Source organism: Cnephaeus nilssonii, assembly GCF_951640355.1.
Source record: "Cnephaeus nilssonii genome assembly, chromosome: 5".
NCBI classification, from domain to species: domain Eukaryota; kingdom Metazoa; phylum Chordata; class Mammalia; order Chiroptera; family Vespertilionidae; genus Cnephaeus; species Cnephaeus nilssonii.
Window position 1 is genome coordinate 98194199 of NC_137076.1, and position 24615 is coordinate 98218813.

Genomic DNA, 24615 nt, shown 5'->3' on the forward strand with positions numbered 1-24615 from the left:
CCCAGTCAGCCCCAATCGCCAATCAGGCTGAGGGACCCCACCTGTGCACTGGGCCTCTAGTTTATTATACTTCACATTAGAAAATGCCACTCAATTTAGAGGATTGTGATCATTTTAAGAATCCAGAGTTGTTATCACTTAAGGTTGATTTCCCTGAGAGGCTAGGTTATCCTTGAGAGGTGGGTATGTAAGTGTGTGTCTGACTGATTTTGCTTAGAGGGAGGACTTCTTCAAACAATGTGTTAATAGCAGACAGGATTTTCCTAGGAAATATCAGTCTCTCAAGTCCTGTTACATCTACCTATTTGTCTCATTTTCTTCCCCATCCCCTCCCAAGCCTCCTTGTGTGAAGTTACTGAGAGTTCTAATTCTAGTGCTTTTCATTCTGATATGTCTCATAATCCAATGCTTCTTAATATTTAATGTGAACTCATATTCCCTTGGCATCTGTACACAATGCAGATTTTGGGCCAGTAGGTTTGGGTTGGAACCTGAGATTCCAACAAAACATGGCTGACACTGTTCATTGGTGCACAACATTTCAACAAGTCTTTGGAGAACAATCTGTGAACTCAACTAGGATATTTTGAGTATCAAGCACAAAATTAAGTACAATGATTATAACTAGTTAAATTAAAGAGATAAAAACAATGTAAAATTTAGGATCATGATAAAAATATATGGGACATAGTAAACATTGAAATAATAACCTGAACATAGTAAACATTGAGATACTAACCTGTAAATCTTATAACATATGCTATTGAATGACTAGAGAATATTTATAGAGAAGAAAAAATGGAAGATAAAAGCTTTTTGACTCCTTGAAGGGCGTGGTATTGAAATTTACTTGAATAATTGTTAATATAGCTTCCAAAGATGGGTTTCAAAGAGTTTGTAGACTCCTAAAAATATCTGAGGAATTTAATTGTGACCATATGTGCAATGTTTCATAGATTCCACATGTCAAACGGTTATAAGAAAATAATTCTGAAGACATTCTGAAGTCTAATTCCTCATTTATCTACTTCAGGAACAAAAGAATTGGCGATAGCACCATCTATATTTACTAGGTATACATACAAACAGTATAGATATCAACACATACATGTGTGTATACATATATGAGTACATGGATATACACATACATGCACATATAAACATGTGTTTATGATTTGGTAACATACTTAAAGAAATTTATTTTTTAATCAACATATTTATTTGTATTTCAGTTTATTTATTATCTTAGTTGCACTCATATTGAGGAATAAATTAACTGTAGCTTCATTTCAATGCATCTGGGACAGAAAATAGTTATGCTTATTATTTACATATTCGTACTCACATTAATCTTGAATTATAACTATAGCAGTACAGTATAAGTAAGTTTATCATTTTGAAAATAATTACACTTCAGTTTTCTTTGCATAACATTTATAGAAACAAAACGTAAAAATACAATATATCTTTAAATTGCATTGTTACAAAATATGGAAATAAAAAGGAGCAATTAAACTATACTAAAATTTATAAAATGTACACAGCACAGCAATTCTACTTGCATATGTGACATTTGTGCAAAATTTTGCATAACACAGTTATTTTATTTAGTCACTCTAAAAGCTAGAAGAAAGGCCTCTCAAATAATTTTGGACTGTTTGAGGAAAACAAAAGATCAGCAACAGAATATGATGAGTTACTTCTCATTGGCTAGCTGTTTGGACATCTGAAGAAAATGGAATAGAAAGTTAGGAGTAATAGGAGTAATTCTGTGAAATAAAGTTTTTATTCAACATGGAAGTAATTAAACAGTCTTTCAAGAAAGAATGTAGATTATCTCAAAAGTCACCTATGATAAACTCTGGTCATAGTCTAGCTCAGTGGTCGGCAAACTGTGGCTCGCAAGCCACATACGGCTCTTTGGCCCCTTGACTGTGGCTCTTCCACAAAATACCACGGCCTGGGCGAGTCTATTTTGAAGAAGTGGCGTTAGAAGAAGTTTAAGTTTAAAAAATTTGGCTCTCAAAAGAAATTTCAATCGTTGTACTGTTGATATTTGGCTCTGTTGACTAATGAGTTTGCCGACCACTGGTCTAGCTGATGACAATATAATTTTTATATAAATGATTCTGTTTGTAATTGGCAACATTTCATATATATCATATTGTCAAATTTTCAAGTATGTATATAAATACAATTTAAATATGTATTAATTTTAACATCCCTGTAGGGGACAGCCTTGTTATTAATACAGTGAAGTGCAGATGCTGTAGCATATGGCATACTAACTCATATTTATGTTAATTTTATGTAAATAGGATTTTAACACAGCAACATTAATCTGTTGTTGCTTTGGTTTTCTGATATGTAACTTTACTCTCTTTTTGGATGAGATAAAAGTAGGGAGTTTAGACTTTCTCAAAAAGTCCCTTTTTAACAGTGTAAAGAGCAGTGACTTAAGTCTTTAACACATATGCTTAAATAGAATGTCAGTTCCATAAAGAAATTAAGAATTTATCTAAATCTTGTTCTCCTGTGCAATTTAAGCAGCTATAGAAAAATAAAAATGAGAAATTTTATATCATTGGAGAGAATAAACAAGTTTTATTTCAGCTAAATAAATATCAATTAAACAGGTAAAATGGATGGGAGAAAAAATCCCAAATTATGTGCTCTTAACTTGGGGAATGCTAATACAAGTGTGTATACATGTATTATATTCTAGAAATTAAAATATTAAGTACAGACTATGTTTATTGAGGAGATTCTTGTTCATTGTTTTTAAGGGCTTGCTATCTGCTTTTAGTTTTATAAGCACAAAAATGTATCCAGTCTATTTATTTATTTGCGAAATAGTAATGTAACTTTTAAAATTTATTTTTAATTGAGATATATGCCTGGTATAAGTCTTAGGTATACATTGTATTAGCTTTTATTTAGGTGATTTAATATATGCATACAATGTGAAATGATTACCATACTTTTTTTCTTATGATGAGCCTTTTTAAGATATACTTTCTTAGCAACTTTCAAATATACAGTACAGTATTGTTAACTATAGTCACCATGCTGTCCATTACATCCCAGGACTTATTCACCTTATAACTGGAAGTTTGTACTTTTTTACTCCCTTCACCTATTCCCATTCCCTGTAGCCACCATCTGGTCTATCTCAGAGTTTATTTTGTTTGTTTGTTTGTTTTTAGATACCACATGTAGGTGTATTTTACAGCATTTATCTTTCTCTGACTTATTTCACTTAACATAATGGCCTCATATTGTTTTATGTTTTTCATTTCAGAATAGAAATATAACACCTAGCATCATAATAGATGGAATATTATAGGGGAAATTTACCTTTTTACTCAAAATGTATTAATGTTGTGCTGAAAAGAAGATAGAAAATGGACTTTTTGATACTATTTTGATATTTATTACAATTAATAGTAATTTATACTAAATTAAGATATTGTTCTAACTTTATTTTAAGTTATATAATAAACTATAATAATATTACACTATGTTTAACACATAATTCAACATTAAATGATATTTAAAACAGAAAATGAGTCAGGTAAATCTCACTACCAGAATAAAATTGTGTTGGTTTGTGATTGCATTTGTAGGAGCCTGGGAAGAATCTTGCTTTTAATATTTGCCCATTTAAAAATAAAAACCTCAGAGGGAAGGCAAGGGAGGGTGGAGGGAAGCAGGAGAGATCAACTAAAGGACTGTATGCATGCATATAAGCATAACCAATGGACATAGACACTAGGTGAGTGGGAGGGGTCAATGGGGGGATAAGGACACATATGTAATGCCTTAATCAATAAAGAAAAATAATAATTTAAGGTGTTTAACATTGTTCTTATTTTATTTTTAAATTTATTTTTAACTTATTTATTGATGAGAAAGAGAGAGAGAGAGAGAGAGAAGAGAGAGGTCATCAATCGGTTGGTTGCCCTGGTGCATAAACCCAGGTCTGGTTATGTGCCAGCCAGGGGAAGGAAGGCCCATTCTTGCATGAATCTTCATGCATTGGGTCTCTAGTATAACTATAAAGTGGAACTATATACTATTTTGCTTTTGTATTTTGATCAGCTCAATCAAGTTCAGATCAGAACTTTATATATATATATATATATATATATATATATATATATATATATATTGAGTGGCCAGATTATTATGATCACCTGACATTTGTAGGCAAATTAGGCGTACCTGCATCGTATGGGATATGGAAGCCGAAGGCCTGTTCGAACACCTTTGCTGTCTGCAGTTACCAAGATAAAACGTCTCCAATTCACTCATTACTCTTTGGTTTACAGGATGATGCTCCAACAAACTAAGCCACACCAGCCAAGGCACAAACATTGTTTTTAAAAGGTCAGGTTTATAATCATCTACACTAATAAAAGAGAAAGATGCAAATTGACCATACCTTCGCAATTCCCAACAGCCAATCAGGAGTGAGTATGCAAATTAACCCAACAAAGATGGCTGGTTAATTTGCATACACAGGGGGGGTGGGGGTGGGATGCAGGCGTTCCGCATAGCCCCAGCTGCTCCGGGCCTCTGGGCAGCATGGGAAAGCAGAAAGGTGGCTCTAGGCCTGAACAAAGGCAGAAAGGTGGCTCTGGGCTGGAGCGAAGGCGGTACCAGCAGCCAGGGGAAGGAAGGCCCATTCTTGCATGAATCTTCATGCATTGGGTCTCTAGTATAACTATAAAGTGGAACTATATACTATTTTGCTTTTGTAGTTTGATCAGCTCAATCAAGTTCAGATCAGAACTTTATATATATATATTGAGTGGCCAGATTATTATGATCACCTGACGTTTGTAGGCAAATTAGGCATACCTGCATCGTATGGGATATGGAAGCCGAAGGCCTGTTCGAACACCTTTGCTGTCTGCAGTTACCAAGATAAAACGTCTCCAGTTCGCACAGGAACACAAGAATTGGACAGTCGAGCATTGGAAAAAAGTCATGTGGTCCAATGAATCACATTTCCAGTTGCATCATGCAGATGGCAGAGTGAGAATTTCGTGGAAACAGCATGAAAGCACGCACCCCACATGCATGAGTACAACCCTGCAAGCTGGTGGGGGCATTGTTATGTTTTGGAGCATGTTTTCCTGGCATGATTTGGGCCTTTAATTTGTGTGGAACAACGTCTGAATAGCACAACATACCTAAGTATCATTGCTGATCAAGTTCATCCTATCATGTTGATGGCATATCCCAATGGAGATGACTTCTTCCAATAAGACAATGCGCCAAGCCACGGTGCTCATATTGTGCAGGAGTGGTTTCAAGAACATGAGAGAGACTTTACCTTGCTTAGGTGGCCCCCACAATCACCAGATCTCAATCCAATTGAGCATTTGTGGGACGAAGTTAAAAGAGCCATCAGGCAGCTGGTTCCACAACCATAAAATCTCATAGAACTGGACAGTGCTATTCATCAGGCATGGTGTCAGATTCCTCGCATCACCTTTCAACACCTCATGGAGTCAATGCCAAGAAGAATTGCTGCAGTATTGAAGGCAAAAGGTGGCCCAACGAAGTACTGATGGGGTGGTCATAATAATCTGGCCACTCAGTGTGTGTGTGTGTGTGTGTGTGTGTGTGTGTGTGTGTGTGTGTGTGTGTGTGTGTATGTGTATAATTCTAGTCTAACATGTGGAGTTAATGTCTAATTTAATCTAGTGTAAGTCAATTTCATTAAGTAAAGGAAGCTTGTAATGATTTAAACAAATAAATGACATTTTTGTGGGCAATTGGTGGATATTTGAGGAACAACACTGTTATGGCACAGAATGACTCTAAGCCCTAATTCCCTACATTTATGGATAAATCCAAATTTCAGCAAGTGATTTTAAAAAAAGGTTTGTACTCATTTGTGATGCATGTGAGTCTCTTTTGTAGAAGTTTAAATAAGAATGTACTTAACATACATTTTAAATGAAAACCTTTATTATTTGATAATATGGGAAATTGTGACACAAAATATTCCAAAAGGAATAAGATAATATCTTGCCTCCTGACATGTGTAATCTTTCCTGAATTGGGCAGTTCCATACCTCTTACAAAGAATAAAATTCATTTTATTAGGGGTGTTTAAATTTTGGCACCATGAATGCCATTCTTGCCCATGAGTTGTTGTTGCAGCCTGTTGACAAGTACTTTTTTAAAAAACAAAAATAAGAATCACCAGAAAGAATCCAGAAGTCCTGCCGTACCTATAATATACTGAATACCTGAAATAGAAAATATTTTCTTGACAGATAGACATTCATGACATTTACGTTGGAAAATGACAAGAAAGTATAGAGAGGTAGAAAATAAAGTATGTGTTTGTTATAGCCTAAGCGATCTAGTAAATGTTTTGATAAATGGTATACAATCAGAACACAACAATAAGAGTCAAGTTAAGTGACCAGACTTTTTTCCCCTTTTACTCAGGGGAGAATTGTCATTTTGAAAGGTCAATAAATTCCTTTTATTCTCAAAATATGTGGTTAGTGAAATGTCCTGGGAATTTTCAATTCAGCTCCAGTGAAAGGACACCTCATGTCATCGTGGGCAGAATATGATCAGATCATATATCTTTACTTGACAAGAGTTGGCAATTTACTCTGACAAGATTCTTGCCAATGAGGACAGCTTTAGGAGTTCCACTGCTGTGGTAAAGATTTGACATGTCGTTGAGGGATGTTGTGCAGATGCCTGACAATAAACCAGGACTTGCTAATGCAGTTTAGAATTGCTCTAAAAATTTATTAGAAACCAGAGGCTGTAAAATTACTACTCCAGGACTGTTTTTCTTTCTCTGCTGAATATATATGTGATGTTTAATGCACAGCACATGTTTTAAAACTTGTTTCCTGTTAGTGTAAAAGAAGTCTATTATAATGCCCATGAAATTGCATGAAATTCAATTAAATGCATGAGAGAGTAAGTAGAATGTCCACCTGTAAGCCCAGTTTGACAAGATTTCTTTTCCCGATGATGGTTTTGGTGTCTGTAAATTTAAGGAGTTCCATAATGGCACTTATATTTCAAGAAACAAAAGATATTTACATTCAACTGGGGATTAATTTAACAGAACTTAACGATGTGTATGGCTTGGAGTAGCTACATTCTATGTGCTTATTTAGAAGGGATGAAGAGAAAGTCTATGTGTAAAGTTACTATTAATTGGCAATGCAGTTGTGGCTTCTGGGTGATTCCACGCAATCTGTATTAAGTCACTAAGAGAAAACAGAAGAAGGCAAGTTTGACACCTTACAATTTTGTGTCTGTTTTTGCAGTATACCAGCTTTTTAAAAGGTATTTCCAAATAGTATTGCACGTCAACTAATGCCTATGTGTAAATCAAGATTAAAAAAAATACCTTTTCACAGCTCCAAATGGGACTGAGACACCACTTCAGATAAATGCAAGTACTGATAATATATCCACAAAGAAGACTAAACTTGTCCCCCCAACCCTCACTGCACACCTGTTATACTCAAGGCAGTCTGCTAGCTGGTTTGGGAATGCAGCTATAAGAGATACAGCCAAACTATGCAGCACAAACAAACAAATGGTTATGAGTCAGAGTGATTCATCATGAGAGATATAACCTTAAGGTGACTGGCCAGCTTGAAAGCATAATTAAAAGAAGAAAAATAGTGATCTGAAATTTGGCCGCCCTACCTCTCAACTGTACTTTAAGATCTCAAGGGTATTGCTCACCTGATAAATCCATCATATGAATTTACTCAAACAGTTCCAACCATTTTATTGTCTGCTGTTTGTTCAATTTTTTCCCCGACCTCTTCAGTAAAGGATAAACCCCATTCAGACTATCCTCAACAGGAGTCCTTAACTCCGTGTCACTTCTCTCTTCCTGAGGGAAGGCATATGAGACTATTTGGGAGGAAAAACTCATACTGGGAATACTCCAAAATGGTTGAAAGACTGGCAGTATGATCAGGCATACCTACACAGAGAATAGAGTTTGGCAGTCAGTCCATCATTGATCTAGTCCTGTTTAAGCACGGAGCAATTTTTGCCTTGAGGATCGTGACTTCTCAGTGAGTTGCATTTCAGGCTGTGCTGCATCCCGTCTGCATTCTGCAGACTTGGCACTCTCATTCCACCTCACACTAATTGTAATTGCCGACGTGTGCCTGGATGGGAGGCTGCCAAAAGGGCAGGTGTCCCAGAGAGACATCATTACCCAGGTTGGCGAACACCTGAGAGCCTATTTAATAAAACAATCTTATTTTTACAGCATGGGGCAGGCTTCCAGGCTCACAGCATCAGTTCCTGGACCATAATGTTGTTTGGCAAAAGCCCTTCACATTCTTTTGCAAAATATAAAGAAATAAACGATGGAATATAGATCAATGGTATATGGTCAGATACCTGTGAAGATGTGAATTGCTATAGGGTACACATATTTATCGAATTCCTGGAGAATAAAATTTGATGGCTTGCCTAGAATAACTTGAGAAATTATATACAAAAATATAGCTTCCAATTGAGAGCCAGAACTTGTTCTTTTTAAACCAGACTTTGCTCAGATATTCATTCTGGAATTGAGGTCATTGTTAAGTCATTGAAATCTAGATGGAATGTATGTGACAGGGGACAGAGGATCTTTGTAGCAGCCAGCAGGGTACATAGGACAGTCTTCATATTCATTACTATATTTTAGTGCTGCATGCTCAAAAAACTAAACGTGCTCTCCTTTTGTTTTATTTGCATAATGATTTTTTGAGAGTGAAATACATGCATATGTGAAAAATATCTAACAGTTCAATGAATAACTGGATTCCGAATCTAAACTACATGTTGAAAATTATATTTGTATATTTCAAAAAATTGTCTCCATTTGCAAATACAAATAATTTGTAGATGTATCACACATACACACAAACACCTCTTTAATATATACAGATCAAAGCAAAGTACACACAGTTTCTTTTCATTTATTTCTGTAGAGATTTTATTTATGAACGCATGGCTCTTGCTTTCTTTTGAATAACTGGATAATTAAATTACATTTCATAATATAGATTTGCTGTAATTTTATTGCGCCCTGAAATACATTTATTATTAACAGTTCCCACAATGAACCATCTTATACATACCATTGAACATTTAAAGTAGAAAAATCTGTTGGATTAATTCCTAGAAAAAAAATTACTGCTCAATAGTCTGATAATTAAAAAATTTAAAATATATGGTTAAATCTCCTTCAAAAATTTGCCCCAATTAATACTTGCCACAGTAAGTATGAAAGTTCCTGATTTTTTACATCCTTGCTAACAGTGTGTTTCTTCAAACATTTCACACTTCACTTTTTTTCAACCTGACAGGTGAAAAGTGGAGTCTCATTTACATTTTTTAAAGTGCCAAGCTAATGGGTGGATATCAGAACTCTAGCAACATTTTAACATGGTTGATTCAAGCATATCTTCCAGCTCTAAAAGATAAGAAACCCCATTTCAAATTCAAAAACATTTTCAATACATTAGTGACTGTGCATGTGATTTACTTTTAATCAGATTAAATTAACCAGCATATAGATTTTATTTTAATAGACAATAATTCAGGACCACCAACTAAACTTATTGTGGATAGTTTTGGTTTGAAAATTAATGGTAAAAGAAAGGGAAACATTAAAAAAAGATTTTAGGTAGATAATTACACTCAATTTAAATCAATCTTTAGTGTGATAACTTAAGTAACTAGCTGCAGGCAAGTATCACGGCGATAGGATTTTTATAGTACAAATCCTGAAGTGCAGAAAAGTTTCCACTCCGTGCAAAGAGTAGAAAACAAAAAAAGGTTTCTTTATTGTGGAATTACTGCAGTTTTGTCACAAAAGTGAGTTTTGTCAATAATGACATAAGTCACATAAGTCTAAAGTACTCAACCTACAAGAACAAAATGCATAGTAAATACCTGTATTGTGCGAGTTTACTTGCTAAGTTACTCATTTAAACTATGTCAGTCATGTGGTTTTAAAAAAAAATTTCATGATGCAGCTCAAAGTTTGACTTCTATTTTTTTAAGACCTTTAGCTCACAAAATATACCTTCCACTCCTTAGTTAAATCTCATCTATTGTTTTATAAATGAAGTCATAGAGACAAAGAAAAAGTATCTTAACCTCCATGTAGGGCAAAACCTTATGTAGTACTATTCTATAGTGATTTTGTGTGTGTGTGTGTGTGTGTGTGTGTGTGTGTGTGTGTGTGTGTGTGTTTTGACACATTTTAATCTTTCACTATTGAAAATATGCTTCTTGTCCACTTTTCCTACTTTTGGGGATTCTTGCTTAAGAATAAAGACCAAATTTCTTAGAATGTTCAGCTTCATATTTTTAGAAGGTAAAATTCTTGCCAAGCAAGAGACATATTTATTCTTTGTGTGGAAAGAGTCAGATTCTCAGTTTCCCCATCTGCTCTTCCACTCTCATTTCTTAAATAAAATTTATCTCAACTTGAAGCTACTGGATAGGGAGGCTCATCTCAACTTCCAATATATAAATAAAGGAAGGAAGCTTTGTGTCCTAACTCATGTTAGTGCCAGTGAGTAGGAATATTTTTTTAAAGTCTTTTTTCTTCATGAATAGTTAAGTGACTATCTAAGGATTTGAATCCATAATATAACTTCATTACAAAATGCAGTGACAACTCCAAAACACAAATAATTCTATTTACACAAAATATATTTTTCATTCACTGTAGTTTCCTAGAGAGAAACGTGGTCCAGGCTGTCCGGGCCTCCATCATATTGTCTCTTTGACACATAAGGTTCATTGGACATTGTGAAAATGGATTAGATAGATTGGATAATGGGAATTTTGTTTTCTCTATCTGGAAGTAACACACATACTTCAAATAAACTTTCAATAGCTCGAATTGGATACAGTGCCTGACATCAACTTTATGTTTTCTCAGAAAGAGAAGAAAATAGGATATTGGGGAAAACTAGTAATTTCTAAAAAGCTACATTTTATAAAGAAAGTTTCCTAAATTGTTTATTAGGAAGCTATAGTAATTAAGAGAGTATATTATTAATATAAGGTTGGACCAATAGTCCAGCGACTTTCAACCTTTTTCATCATGGCACACATAAAATAATTACTAAAATCTGCAGCACACCAAAAAATATATTTTTTGCCAATTTGACAAAAAAATAGGTACAATTTTGATTCATTCACACTGTACAACTATTGTTGTGTTGGTCGTCTTAAAAAAATTTGACAGTCTAAGAGAAAAGAGGCAGTGCCCCGGACTAAATAGTCAGTTATTGCATGTTTTAAAAATTCTCGTGACACACCAGTGTGTCATGGTACACCCATTGAAAATTGGGTGCAACAGACCATTAAAACAGAATAAAAAGCTGGATACCTTTTTGGTATCCACTGACAAACTCCAGCTCTAGGATCTGAGGACTCTGTGCATCTTTCCTTACCTTAGCCTTCTTAGGTCTATCATCTTGCTCTCAAACACATCTGTGTACTTTTAATAAGTTATAAGGGTTTTTTTTTTCAATAATTAACATACGGGTTTTTTCCTGATTAGGGTTTTCCAGTCTCTGTCCTAGGCAGCCTAAAATATAATTTCTTCTGCTCAGGCAGTCTACTCAAATTTATTTGAGGTTTCTACCATAACTTTATCATTGAGGCCAACCCCCTTGCACCTTGGAACTTTTTTAGAGAGGTGGAATGTAGACTCCATAGGTCCCAGAATTCTTGCTGAGTTTGGGGAAGACACCGTGTTCATGTCATTCTCTCTCCTTCATGATTTACAGTACAAACCAAGTGATGGTCCATGTACCAAATCCAGCTACTGCCTTTGTTTACAGTCCTCAAATTAAAAGTGTTTTTTACATTTTTACATAGTCATAAATATAGTAGTAAATAGTTGGAGTCCTCAAACATTGCTATCTATACTAATAAAAGCGTAATATGCTAATTAGACTGAACAACCTTCCAGACGTCGTTCCAGACGTCCTTCCGGACAAAGCCACGGTGGTGGAAGCCGAGGCAGAGGTGGTTAGGGGCGATCAGGCAGGCAGGGGAGTAGTTAGGGGCAACCAGGCAGGCAGGCAGAGGGGTTAGGGGCGATCAGGCAGGCAGTGGAGCAGTTAGGGGGAGATCAGCCTGGCAGAGGAGCAGTTAGGGGCAACCAGGCAGGCAGGCAGGCTAAGGGGTTAGGGGTGATCACGCAGGCAGGGGAGCAGTTGGGGCAGTCAGGCAGGTAGCCAGGCTAGCGGTTAGGAGCCAGCAATCCCAGATTGCGAGAGAGATGTCCTATTGCCGGTTTAGGCCCAATCTGATCCCAAAATCAATTAAACTGGCAGTCATACATCCCCTAAGGGGTCCCGGATTGGAGAGGGTGCAGGCTGGGCTGAGGGACCCCCCCCTCCATGCACGAATTTCATGCACTGGGCCTCTAGGATAGATAGATAGATAGATAGATAGATAGATAGATAGATAGATAGATAGATAAACTTTTAAAGTGGATAAAGTAAAACTAAACTTTTCTCTTCTAAGTGACTACCTCTTACAACTGAAAGCTTTGGCTTTTGTGATTATATCTGTAATCCATTAACAAAATCTACTTAAGAGTTCAAGTAGCCAACAATTTGTCTTCATTCTCTCTTTTATTTATACCCTGATGACAATAGATGAAGAAAATCTTTGCTATTTCTTGAATGGTGGGGAAAATTAGGAAAAGGATAAATTGAGAAGGCACAGTTTAATGTAAAAAATTACTGCTCTGGCCCAGTAGCTCAGTTGCTTAGAGTGTCATCCCAATATGCCAAGGTTACACTTCGATCCCTGGTCAGGGCACATACAAGAATCAACCAATGAGTGCATAAAAAAGTGGAACAACAAATCTCTCTCTCTCTCTCTCTCTCTCTCTCTCTCTCTCTCTCTCTCTCTCTCTCTCTCTCTTTCTCTCAATACTTTTTTTTAATGACTTCTGCTATAGCCCAGAAACAGTATTCAGGTAGCATTAAACAAAAAGATAAAGTAAGGCCCAGCTGATGTGGCTCAGTGGTTGAGCATTGACCTATGAACCAGGAGTTTAAGGTTCAATTCCCTGTCAGGTCTCATGACCCATTTGCAGGCTGGATCTCCAATAGGGGGCGAGCAGGAGTCAGCCAATCAATTATTCTCTCTCATCATTGATATTTCTATCTCTCTCTCTCCCTTTCTTTTCCTCTCTGAAATTAATTAAAATGTATTTTAAAGTAAAATTTTTTTCTGTGCTCCCATAACAACTTACCATAACAACTTAGTTTGTTTCATATATTTTAAGAAAAATTTCTATCTGCATATGATCATACTGAACTGATAAATTAATTAAACAATATTAATATTGTTGTATTCAAAATGAAGATAGGCAATTCATATTTAAACAATTTATTTGAACATTGCTAAAATATTAACCTTTTGAACACATTTGACAGAAGCTTAGTTTGTGCTTTGCTGAGTGAAATGATTAAAAAATGAGGTTAGAACTATACATGATAAAATTATTGTTCATTCTTCAATTAATTGGCAGACTTTTTATTAACAATGATAAAAATCTTGCCCTAACGGTTTGGCTCAGTGGATAGAGCATCGGCCTGTGGACTGAAGGGTCCCAGGTTCAATTCTGGTCAAGGGCATGTACCTCGGTTGTGGGCACATTCCCAGTAGGGGGTGTGCAGGAGGCAACTGATCAATGTTTCTCTCTCATAGATGTTTCTAACTCTCTATCCTCTCCCTTCCTCTCTGTAAAAAGACAATAAAATATGTTAAAAAAATCTTGCTAAACTAAGACCATCATCAAATTAAATCACAAAGCTAATAAACAGAAAGCTTATAATTCTTGTAGTTTCTCAGGTTTTTAGTAGATCTCAAATTGGCTGTCCAATTATATATGCATATACATAAGTACACACATATACATACATATGCACAGATATAAATATAGACATATTAATGTAAATATGTTTGTAATGAAGATATATGTATGTGCATATGTGTGTATATAGATTTTAGTGTATACACATTAGATCTCTACCTGTACATAGATAACAGGGCATCCAATTTATATATCATTAAGGTAAAGACAAACCAAACAGTGCTCAGCTTCAGCTGACCAAAATTACGGTTCGAGTTTCTAAATACCTAATTATCAAGTCTTGTTTCTAAGGCAATGCCATTTGTGTTTTCTGGGAAATATTATCCTGTAGAAATAGAAATGGCTCTACTCTTTTCGTACTTTGCATCCAAATCTCATTTATTACCTAGAATTAATCAGGTATCTGTAGTAGTAGTAAAGTTATGTTTTACAATTGTATCATGTTTTAATTTGACTTAGGATATGGATTTTTAAGAATGAGTTAGCTCCTATTTTTCAGCTTCTAGTTGACAATAAAATACTACACAGAAGTTGTTCTCCTAACCCTAGTTGTCAGTCACAAGCCTATTTTAATAGATTTCTTTATTAAATCTATATCTCACCCTTTTTTCATTTTACAAATCCATTTGAGAGAGATTGAAAAAAACTGTTTGCTTTGGCACAGGGAGAGAATAAAATGGTGATAGAAAATGAAATTATTCATTTATGTATTTTCTTCATAAACATCAAGACAGTGACCAAGAAAAATACACCTTTATGGTAAATAAGATTTTGCAGATAGAGTTTTATCAATTAAATATGCACGTGTCACCCTAGTTGGTTTGACTCAGTGGGTAGAGCATTGTCCTGCAGACCGAAAGGCCCCAGGTTCAATTCCTGTCAAGGGCACATGCTTAGGTTGTGGGGTCAATCTCCAGTAGGGGGCATACAGGAGGCAGACAATCAATGATTCTCATCATTGATGTTTCTATCTCTCTCACCTTCCCTTCCTCTCTGAAATCAATAAAAATATATTTAAAAAATATGCACCTGTCTTTCTGATCTTAATACAAAGACAATTGTGTAATATTTTGATTCCCCACTCTAGAATAAGAAATTTGAAAACTACAACATTTTATAATGAGCCTAAGAGAGTTGGTGCTCAATAAATATGTGTTGTTTAAGTGAGTAAATAAATGATCCGTATTGATAACATACTAGTAGATGTCTGACAAATTTGATTCAGAAAACCTCTCTGATGTATTTAATCAAGGACCTTATCTTCATGTGCATTTTTTTAAAAAAGGGAAAACTTTTTTTAGATAACTCACAATTTGAATCTTATTTTATATTCTCTCTTGTAAACCATAGACAAATAGGCCCCTCTGTCTTTCTCAAAGTCTCAAAATGTAATTGCTTTAAATTGTGATCACCTGACCAGATGTCTGAAAATTACATGATCTACTTAGTATAACTTGTTTAGCTGAATCAATTTAATTTCCAGGCCATATGTTCACACAATTATTTCATTTAATCCATTTCAAGGTGGCTTCCTCTTTGGTGCCTTGCTGATTCACCTCTCTTTGAGTGATTCAACTCTAGAATAAGTAATGACCTACATGTTAATTTTTAAATAACACTGCTGAACATCAAAAGACACATTCTATTCATCTTCTCAGGCCAAGCATTTCAGGAATAATAAGTCTTGTTTAAATTCTATGTCTTGCCTTTTTCTTTCATAGAAAATGAAAGGCTTAAAAAGGTATGTCCTGGTCATACCTACAAATTAAAGTATGAATATTGGATTATCACTGGAGGTATAATAAATTACAGTTATATCAAAATATTATCCATTACATTTTCTGTAGTAATTTATCGAAAGTCCCCTTTCACTTTTACACGTGCTTTGCAAAACTGAACATTTAACAACTATGACAAGAGACAGTGTAATTAACCATTTTCCACTTAGAAATTTAGGCAGTTTTGTTTTCTTGCCTTTCACAGTAATTTGATTTTTAAAGTTTTTTTTTTTTTTTCTGTACCTGACTGTCAATAGTTTTAGCAAGATTATCAAGTTTTGTCCCAAAATGTATTTTTCTTAGAGATTTGAATGATGTCATTCTGTTCTGTATAAATTGAGCCCGAGTTTCCAGCTATCCACTTAAGTCCACATTCAGGTGATCATTATCAATAAAAGAAAGTGGAAGGGCATGGAAGGACACTTTATCTTTGTTATAATTTTCTTTTTATTCTCTTTCTTTATTCTTAGAAATATGATTCAACAACATTAGACTTTTCTTATATGAGGTTTCCACAGTATCTGAAAGTCTATTATGCCTGCCTCTCTTTTTATGATAGACTAGAGGCCCGGTGCACGAATTTCGTGCACCGGGAGGAGGGGTGTCCCTCAGCCCAGCCTGCACCCTCTCCAATCTGGGGACCCCTTAGCAGATGTTTGACTGCTGGTCTAGGCCCAGTCCTGGTGGGATCGGGCCTAAACCGGCAGTCGGACATCCCTCTCACAATCCAGGACTGCTGGCTCCCAACTTCTTGCCTGCCTGCCTGCCTGATTGCCCTTAACCGCCTCTGCCTGCCAGCCTGATCACCCCCTAACCACTCCCCTACCACCTTGATTGGCACCTAACTGCTCCCCTGCTGGCCCCGTTGCCCCCAACTGCCCTCCCCTGAATGCCTGGTCTCCCCTAACTGCCCTCCCCTGCATGCCTGGTTGCCCCCAACTGCCCACACCTGCAGACTTGGTCACCCCCAACTGCCCTCCCCTGCCAGCCTCTTCACCCCTAACTGTCCTCCCCTGCAGGCCTGGTCACCCCCAGATATCCTCCCCTGCAGGCCTGGTCGCCCCCAACTGCCCTCCCCTGCTGGCCATCTTGTGGCAGCCATCTTGTGACCACATGGGGCGGCCATCTTGTGTGAGGGCATGACAGTCAATTTGCATATCACCTCTTTATTATATAGGATAGATAGATACATACATAGATAGATAGAAGATATATCTGAGAAAATGCAAATTTCTTTACCTGATATTCTTACACACAATTCTGGCCTACTTTTGATAAGCTTTACTTCACTCATTAACTGAAATAATCTATCGTTGTTTCAATTATTGTTATGTGTGTTTTTTTAAATAACATCTTTAGTGTTTCAAAATAAGTACAACAACTATGAAATCTTTGTATTTTAAATAAGACCTGCTGAAATAAAATTTCAGGTCATTGATAATTTATTGTTTCAAAAAGATAGACTTGATATATATATACAGACTGACTTTCAGTAGGAAATACTACCCACAGCACTGGGAATACTATAACCTTACTAAGTCCTTAACCCCTAAATCTAACAGATGGGTGGAATACTCATTAATTTTCACCATGGAACATTACATTATTTGAACTCTAAACAGATAGGAATATGTGAATCTCTTGATTTATCTATTTCATCTTCTATTGATTTATCTATTTTCTCCTGAATATTTTGTGTTTCTTGTTAATGGAAAACACATTTCTCAACTTTATTCTCTATAGTATCAAATAATTAGAAATTATTTGTAGATTGACTAAAATAACAGATACAATGCAATTTATAGGGCATTTGAAAAATATCACATCATCTAAATTATATTAAACCTAAGATACTAGTACTGTGAATTCTATGAGTAAAAAAAATATATATCACTCAGTCTGCAAGTTTAAATAATATACTTATTAGTTCAATAAGCACATGTTAAGTGTCCAGTATATATACAGAATAATATAAGGGCATGTATAACAAATGTTGTCAGGAATTTATTGAATCCTCTCACCTTGATCATTTCACTGCAATTCTGCCAAATACCAACTGCATTCTGCCCTCCCCTGCAGGACTTGCCTGAGGACTTTATCTGGCCACCTGGATACTTTATTACCTGTTGGACCACTCTTTCCCCAGAAGAAACCTTAGCCAAATACTGATGAGAGTTGATTTCCTTGCCCTTTAGTGGGGTAATTCTGAGGCACATAGTTTATATACTGGGTCCCAGATTTCTCTCGCGAGATTCAGTTCCATTTACCCACAATAGTGACTTGCTTAAAGTAAACTCTTAATTGGCTGTATTTCCTGTCTTGCCTCCTATTTCTCTGGTATTTTTTCCCAAGGATGACATTCCAAAATAACTACTTGTGCTTGAATCCTTATGATAGGGTTTACTTCTCAGGAAACCAAACTGAGACAGATAGATATAGATGATGTGTATGATAGAGAGATAGATTTACATAATTTATTGTCGTTATCATCAGGAAGAAATGCTGATTATAAAGTCTGAATGATATTTAAATTTTTTTTCATTGTATACATTAAAGCCACATTTTATAGTCAGCATCTCTTCCTGTGTAAAGTCCATTAGTAAGTTTCAATAAATAAAATGATAGTAACCCAGGAAAAATTTATTATGTCAAGGAATAAAAAGAAGAACATAAAGTAATTAATTTTGCATTGATAATTTATTGGTAGAATAGTATCTTGTATTATTAGACTTCAGAATATGATTAATAAGAATGTGTCTGTTTTTATTTTAGTATCCTGATATCTGCAACCACTTTTACTTGCAAATAAACACAGTGTTTGTCTTTATTTCACCTTAAGAGTAAAGAGTTACAAACTAAAAGTAGAGTTCTTAAAAATAAATATTTTCTTCTGTTTCTAAATTCTAATTCTAATTATTTTTGTAAAATGTCAGATTAATGCTTACAAATCAAAATATTTCCAAAGGCTACAAAAGATGTGACTAAAGCAAATGAAACTGAAGCTCTGGAAGGTGTGTCCATAGTTAAATGCGGGGGAGGGATTGTGGGAGGCTGGCCAGCTGCGGAAGGTTGGCTGTGGGAGCGCAGTGACCACCAGGGGGCAGCTCCTGCATTGAGCATCTGCCCCTGGTGATGAGTGCACATCATAGCGACTAGTCGACTGGTTGCTTAGGCTTTTATTTATATAGATACCATAACTTAAAAACAACAATAACCACATCTTAAATGCAAAATCTTTGACCCCCAACTTACCCCTAGGGTTAGATATGAATGTTCATCATCTCTGTCCTAACGACTAATAATCCAAAGGGTATTTATAGGCTGTATTTTCCTTCCTGTAGCATGCACATTTTAGAATGGTTTCATATAGGACCTGGAAAGGGTGGTAAAACTTGCTAGAATTCATTTAATTGGATAAGTAAGAGTGTAAGTCATTAATCCAGCCCCATTGAGTCCTTACTCATAAACTTCCAGTAGCCTCCACCCTACTTGTGAAAGGGGCGCTGTAACACCAGATGTGTTCTGGCTTCCGCATAGGCCTAGCCTAATTCCCCTCATGTTTCCATGTATTGATCCTACTCTTCTCTTGGACTTTCAAGTGGGCATAGGTTTTTCCTGCCTCAGGAAACCTCATTCTTTTGTCTTCCTGAAATGCTCGGGTTCAAACTTCAGCTGGCCATATCAATGCATGCCTCAGGTTTCCTTCCTAAGACTTCCAAATCAACACTGATGTCCCTGCTATACCCTTCATATATCCTCCAGCTTTAGTTCATAAATATAAGTATAAAATAGAATACATTATTTGTGTGATTATTTGTTTAAAGGCTGACTGACTACTACATTAAAGTGGAAACTCCAACAGGGAAGGACAAATCATTCCTCTATATATTTAGTACCTTACATAAAACCAGTCATAGATAAAGAGTTCAATAAATGTTTGTGTAAGTGATCTGCCTACAAATACCTGCTCTGCTAGATTAGAGAACATTTCTGAAAAGGTCTCCATTAAACAGATGTTGGGGTTTAAGACAGAGTCTAAGGTCAAAGCCAGTCAAAGGTCGAAGTTTCCAAATGAGGCATTCATTAACTTTGAACAGATTGTACTATAGCTCTCTATAGTTTGGAAATAGAAGCTTTTATTTTGTTTTGCTTTGTTTTGATTTGCTACTGTATTATTTAGGATTATTTGCATTTATATTTTTTAAAAAGAAATATTTAAAACTTTTTCAACTACAGTTGACATACAGACATATTAGTCTCAGGTGTACAACACAGTGACTAGACATTTACATATCTCATGAAGTGATCACCTTGATAAGTATGGTACCCATATGATATCATACATAGTTATTACAATATTATTGACAGTATTTCCTATGCTGTACTTTACAACCCCGTGCCTGTTTTTCTATTTGGCAATTTGTATATCTTAATCTGTTCCCTATTTCACTCAGTTCCCCTCCAACCCCCTCCCTTCTGGCAACCAAAAAATAAATATTTCTTAATATAATTCCATGGACATTATTATAAGTATTAATATAGTCATATGAACTAGCTAAGGTTTTATGTACAGTGCTCAACAGAGGGATGTCATCTGACCAAGTAAATATGTTGACTAGGCAATATTCACTTCGATGCATTCTGCAAAAGATGGCATAAGGTCCAATAGTTATTTTAAAAAATTACTAGTATCTAGGAAATACATCAGTCTTTTATTTCACTAAACTTTTGCTTTATATGGAATGTTTTACTCCCACCTTTTCCTATTTGGGATATCACAGCTGTAATTGAGACTTCAATAAACTAGTATTACTTGCATTCTTCAATGGTTTTCTTAGGGAAAAAAATCAGATTGGAAATGGTTAGAAATTGCTGAGGCAAAGATGACTATTCAAACCTTACTAGACAAATAGATTGAGGGTAAGAAAAAGTCATTAATCATTTTATTTGAGTGACAATATTTTAATTATCTACAAATTTTAAAGTTTCATTTTGACTTGATCCAAATGATGTTATTTATTAATATATTTGGCTAGTTTTCTAAAATGTATCACATAAATATAATTTTGGTTTCGTATTATTCATTTTTTTCCTAAGTTAAAATATTAACATGGATATTTTAAATATTATTTAACATTTTAACCCTAAAACAATCTGTGGATAATGTAAAGATGAACTTAAAACAGTACTTTTTTCTGGACCACTATCACAAAACACAGCCACCTGGGTAAGTAGTAAGCTTTAATTAACATAGACGGAAATTCTAGGTTTCAACTTAGAAACTTATCAGTCCTGTAACTTAGAAGCATAATTAAAATATAGTTATAATTAATGTAATAAACACAAACAGGATTCTAGATGATGGCAAATATATAAAAATTATATGTATAATACAAATTCTATGTATAAACATATCATACCTTTCATATGCTTTTAGTCTAGAATATGATTGTAGGCCATAATTAAATTATGGTATGAATCTGTGATTACTTATAGTAATACTAGAAGCCCAGTGCACAAAATTCGTGCACGGCAGGGGGTTGTCCCTCAGCCCAGCCTGTACCCTCTCCAATCTGGGACTCCTGGAGGGATGTCCGACTGCCCGTTTAGGCCCAATCCTGGTAGGATTGGGCCTAAACGGGCAGTCGGACATCCCTCTCACAGTCCAGGACTGCTGGCTCCCAACTGCTTGCCTGCCTGCCTTCCTGATTGCCCCTAACCGCTTCTGCCTGCCAGCCTGATCACCCCCTAACCACTCCGCTGCCAGCCTGGTTGATGCTTTACTGCTCTCCTGCCAGACTGTTTGCCCCCAACTTCCCTCCTCTGCCAGCCTGGTCACCCCTAACTGCCCTCTCCTGCAGGGTTGATCACCTCCAACTGCCCTCCCTTGCAAGCCTGGTCCCTCTCAACTGCCCTCCCTTGCAGGCCTGGTCCCTCACAACTGCCCTCCCTTGCAGGCCGGGTGCCTCCCAACTGCCCTCCCCTGCTGGCCATCTTGTGGTGGCCATCTTGTGTCCACATGGGGGCAGGATCTTTGACCACATGGAGGCAGCTATATTGTGTGTTGCAGTGATGATCAATCTGTATATTACTCTTTTATTAGATAGGATAGAGGCCTGATACAGGGGTGGGGGCCAGCTGGTTTGCCCTGAAGGGTGTTGATTTTCCTACATACTATCTATTCTGAAGTGTATAGATCTATATAATTGATACAAATAAGTTTAGTTTTCCTGTCTGTAAGAACTTTGACTACAAAGTTCTACTGTAAGAAAAAGTAGCACTAAATCAGCAGTTACCTGGGGAGTCTTAGAATTTGATTATTGTCAATGTGATACATATAAAAATCACTTTGTGGAACTGCTAGGGAGAGCTTCAAAAAGACAGACATTCACCAGAACTCTTGCATGTGTTAATCAGAAACACAGACACATCTGAAGTGGACAGTTCTACAGAGTATGCAGCAGGGCCAGGAGCTGCAGGGACTGATATGTGTAACATTGATTAGCAATTTTAGCAACAAGCAGAATCATCCCTTGAAAGGTACTGTCTCAGGGCAGCTGCAAAAGTGTGGAGCCTGCACTATTATGGACATTTTTTAAATGTTCAAAAAAGAGAAGAGAGGTCAGCACTTTACCCAACCCTCACCCCAAAGTAGGGCAACCTACTGCCATCTCAGCTTCTACTTGAAGGCCAGACCTCCCAAGCAGTGCTGAAGAGGCCAGGTAACAGATAAGCAAATAGATGATCAATATTCTTCTCATGTTTCATACAGCCTTTGACTCAGCATGCATCTGTCATTCAGAATTTATTGAAAGTTAGCTGAAAATTACTGCCTGTTTTTCTACCATTTCAAACTAGTGGACTTGGAGAGTACACAGCTTTTAAATTGAATTCATAGGAAGACCAGTTTTTGCATAAGAAAAAAAAGATCCTAACAGGTGTAAGAAAATGGGATTTAGACTAGGAAGACAAGTGGGTGTTTTATAAAATGTGAACTGACTCACATCAATCAAAGGACAACTAGCAGTAGCTTAGGGACTATCTTTAAAAATGATGATCACTGTATCATGCTGATATGTACAAGCATCCCCCAAGAATTGACTGGCTTAGTAAAGATTTCCTACAGGTTATCTCAGTTAAGCTTGATAGCTTGTTAACAAAGAGTTTCTGCCCAAGGGCACCTCATAGACATTTCACATTGTATTAAATAGCAACGTGAAATTTATACATAGACAGAAAACAGTCTGTTTATCAAACCTTCCTGAGTTTCCCACCTTAGGTGCATATTTGCAAACCAAATTTACCATGCATCATGTGCTGGTTCACGCCTTAGATACCAGGACAGTGCAGCAGGAGAGCACCAGACATCAGTAAAAAGGATATGTTTATCTCTAGGTATTTATCTCTAGGAACCAGAACACTTCAGTCATTTTGTTGATAGGATGATAACAATTGGCGTATGATGTAAAAAATAGTTTTGCTACTGAAAATTTGTGTGGCAATGATTTGTGACAGAGAAAATATTATTGGCCCATTTTTTTTTAAAGTTATTTCCAAATATATAATATTGCTTTAAATTTTTAAACATGTTAAAACAAAACATGTCCAGTTCATCCAAGTTTATAAATTTGTATGTTTTTTCCTCTAAGAGAAGTTGGACATTTCAACAGAGATTGACAATATATGTTAATAGACAGTTTCATGAGAATTCATTAAATATACATATACCCTAAATGTAAGGGTTAAATGACCTTTTACTGGTTGCTTAACATTTTAATTCATTAAAGAAAGTGTCAGCATTTTTAAAAGGTTTCTGTGCACTGCAATCATATTTAAAAGAGTGAGGAAAAGAGAAAATAGCAAAGATACAACTAACTAAGCCTGAAGCTGAGTTAATAAATCAGTAGGAAGTGATGTTAATTTTATAAGGTGCCTTAAGAATAAAACAAACGCCAAAATTAAAGGAATAAATAAACCACAAAAACTGCTAAAGTATTCAAATTTAGGGAAAGATCATGAAGCAGATGTTAAAGTGAACAGCACTTATAAATAAAACAAGGACAAAAAACACAATTGGACATAATCGTATTCTAGACTCTGGTCACTTAATTGCTATACACAGACAAGTTTTGATTTGCAAAATGAAACCTACATCTCTAACCCCCACACTTAGCCCCCATCACCACCACCATTATTATCACTAAAAGCATCACCACCACCACTTCTTTGTCCTTGGCATTCTCAACCTGATTCTCAAAAACTTGAAAGTCTATAATGTGCCTACCACTTACCTAATGTGAAGGGCACTAATAAAAAGTGAGTCTTGACTACAAAGTTCAAGTCTATTTCTCCTGAGTTCTTAACTACTTATAAACATTCTTTCCTTACTAAAAACCATGGCTCTCCAATTTCATTTATGTTAAAAATTATTATTTTTTATTTCTATGCCTCTAATTTATTTCTTTAAAAAAATCTTAATTGTTGAGAGTATTACAGATGCCTCCCACCAGGTTCCCACACAATTTATTTCTTTTTAAAAACTCTTTATTGTTGACAGTATTATAGATGTCCCCCTTTCGCCACCCCCCGCTACCTGATTCCTGCCCCATCCCAGGCCTATTAGCTGTGTTCAACAAATGGTTTTAAGCCATGTAGAGAACAACAACAACAAAAAGCTATTTTAATTCTTAAACACCGTGGTTAGGTGTCTATAAGTAGCATTTGATGGCCTTACTTTTGAATAGAAAAATAAAATTTTAACAGAACATTTTATCTTGAGGTCATTGCAGATTCATGTGCAGTTTTGAGATAATACAGAGATATATCATGTACACTTTATATAGTTACCCAATATGGGGCAAAATTAATAGTAAAATGTCACAACCAGGATTTTGACATTAGTAAAGT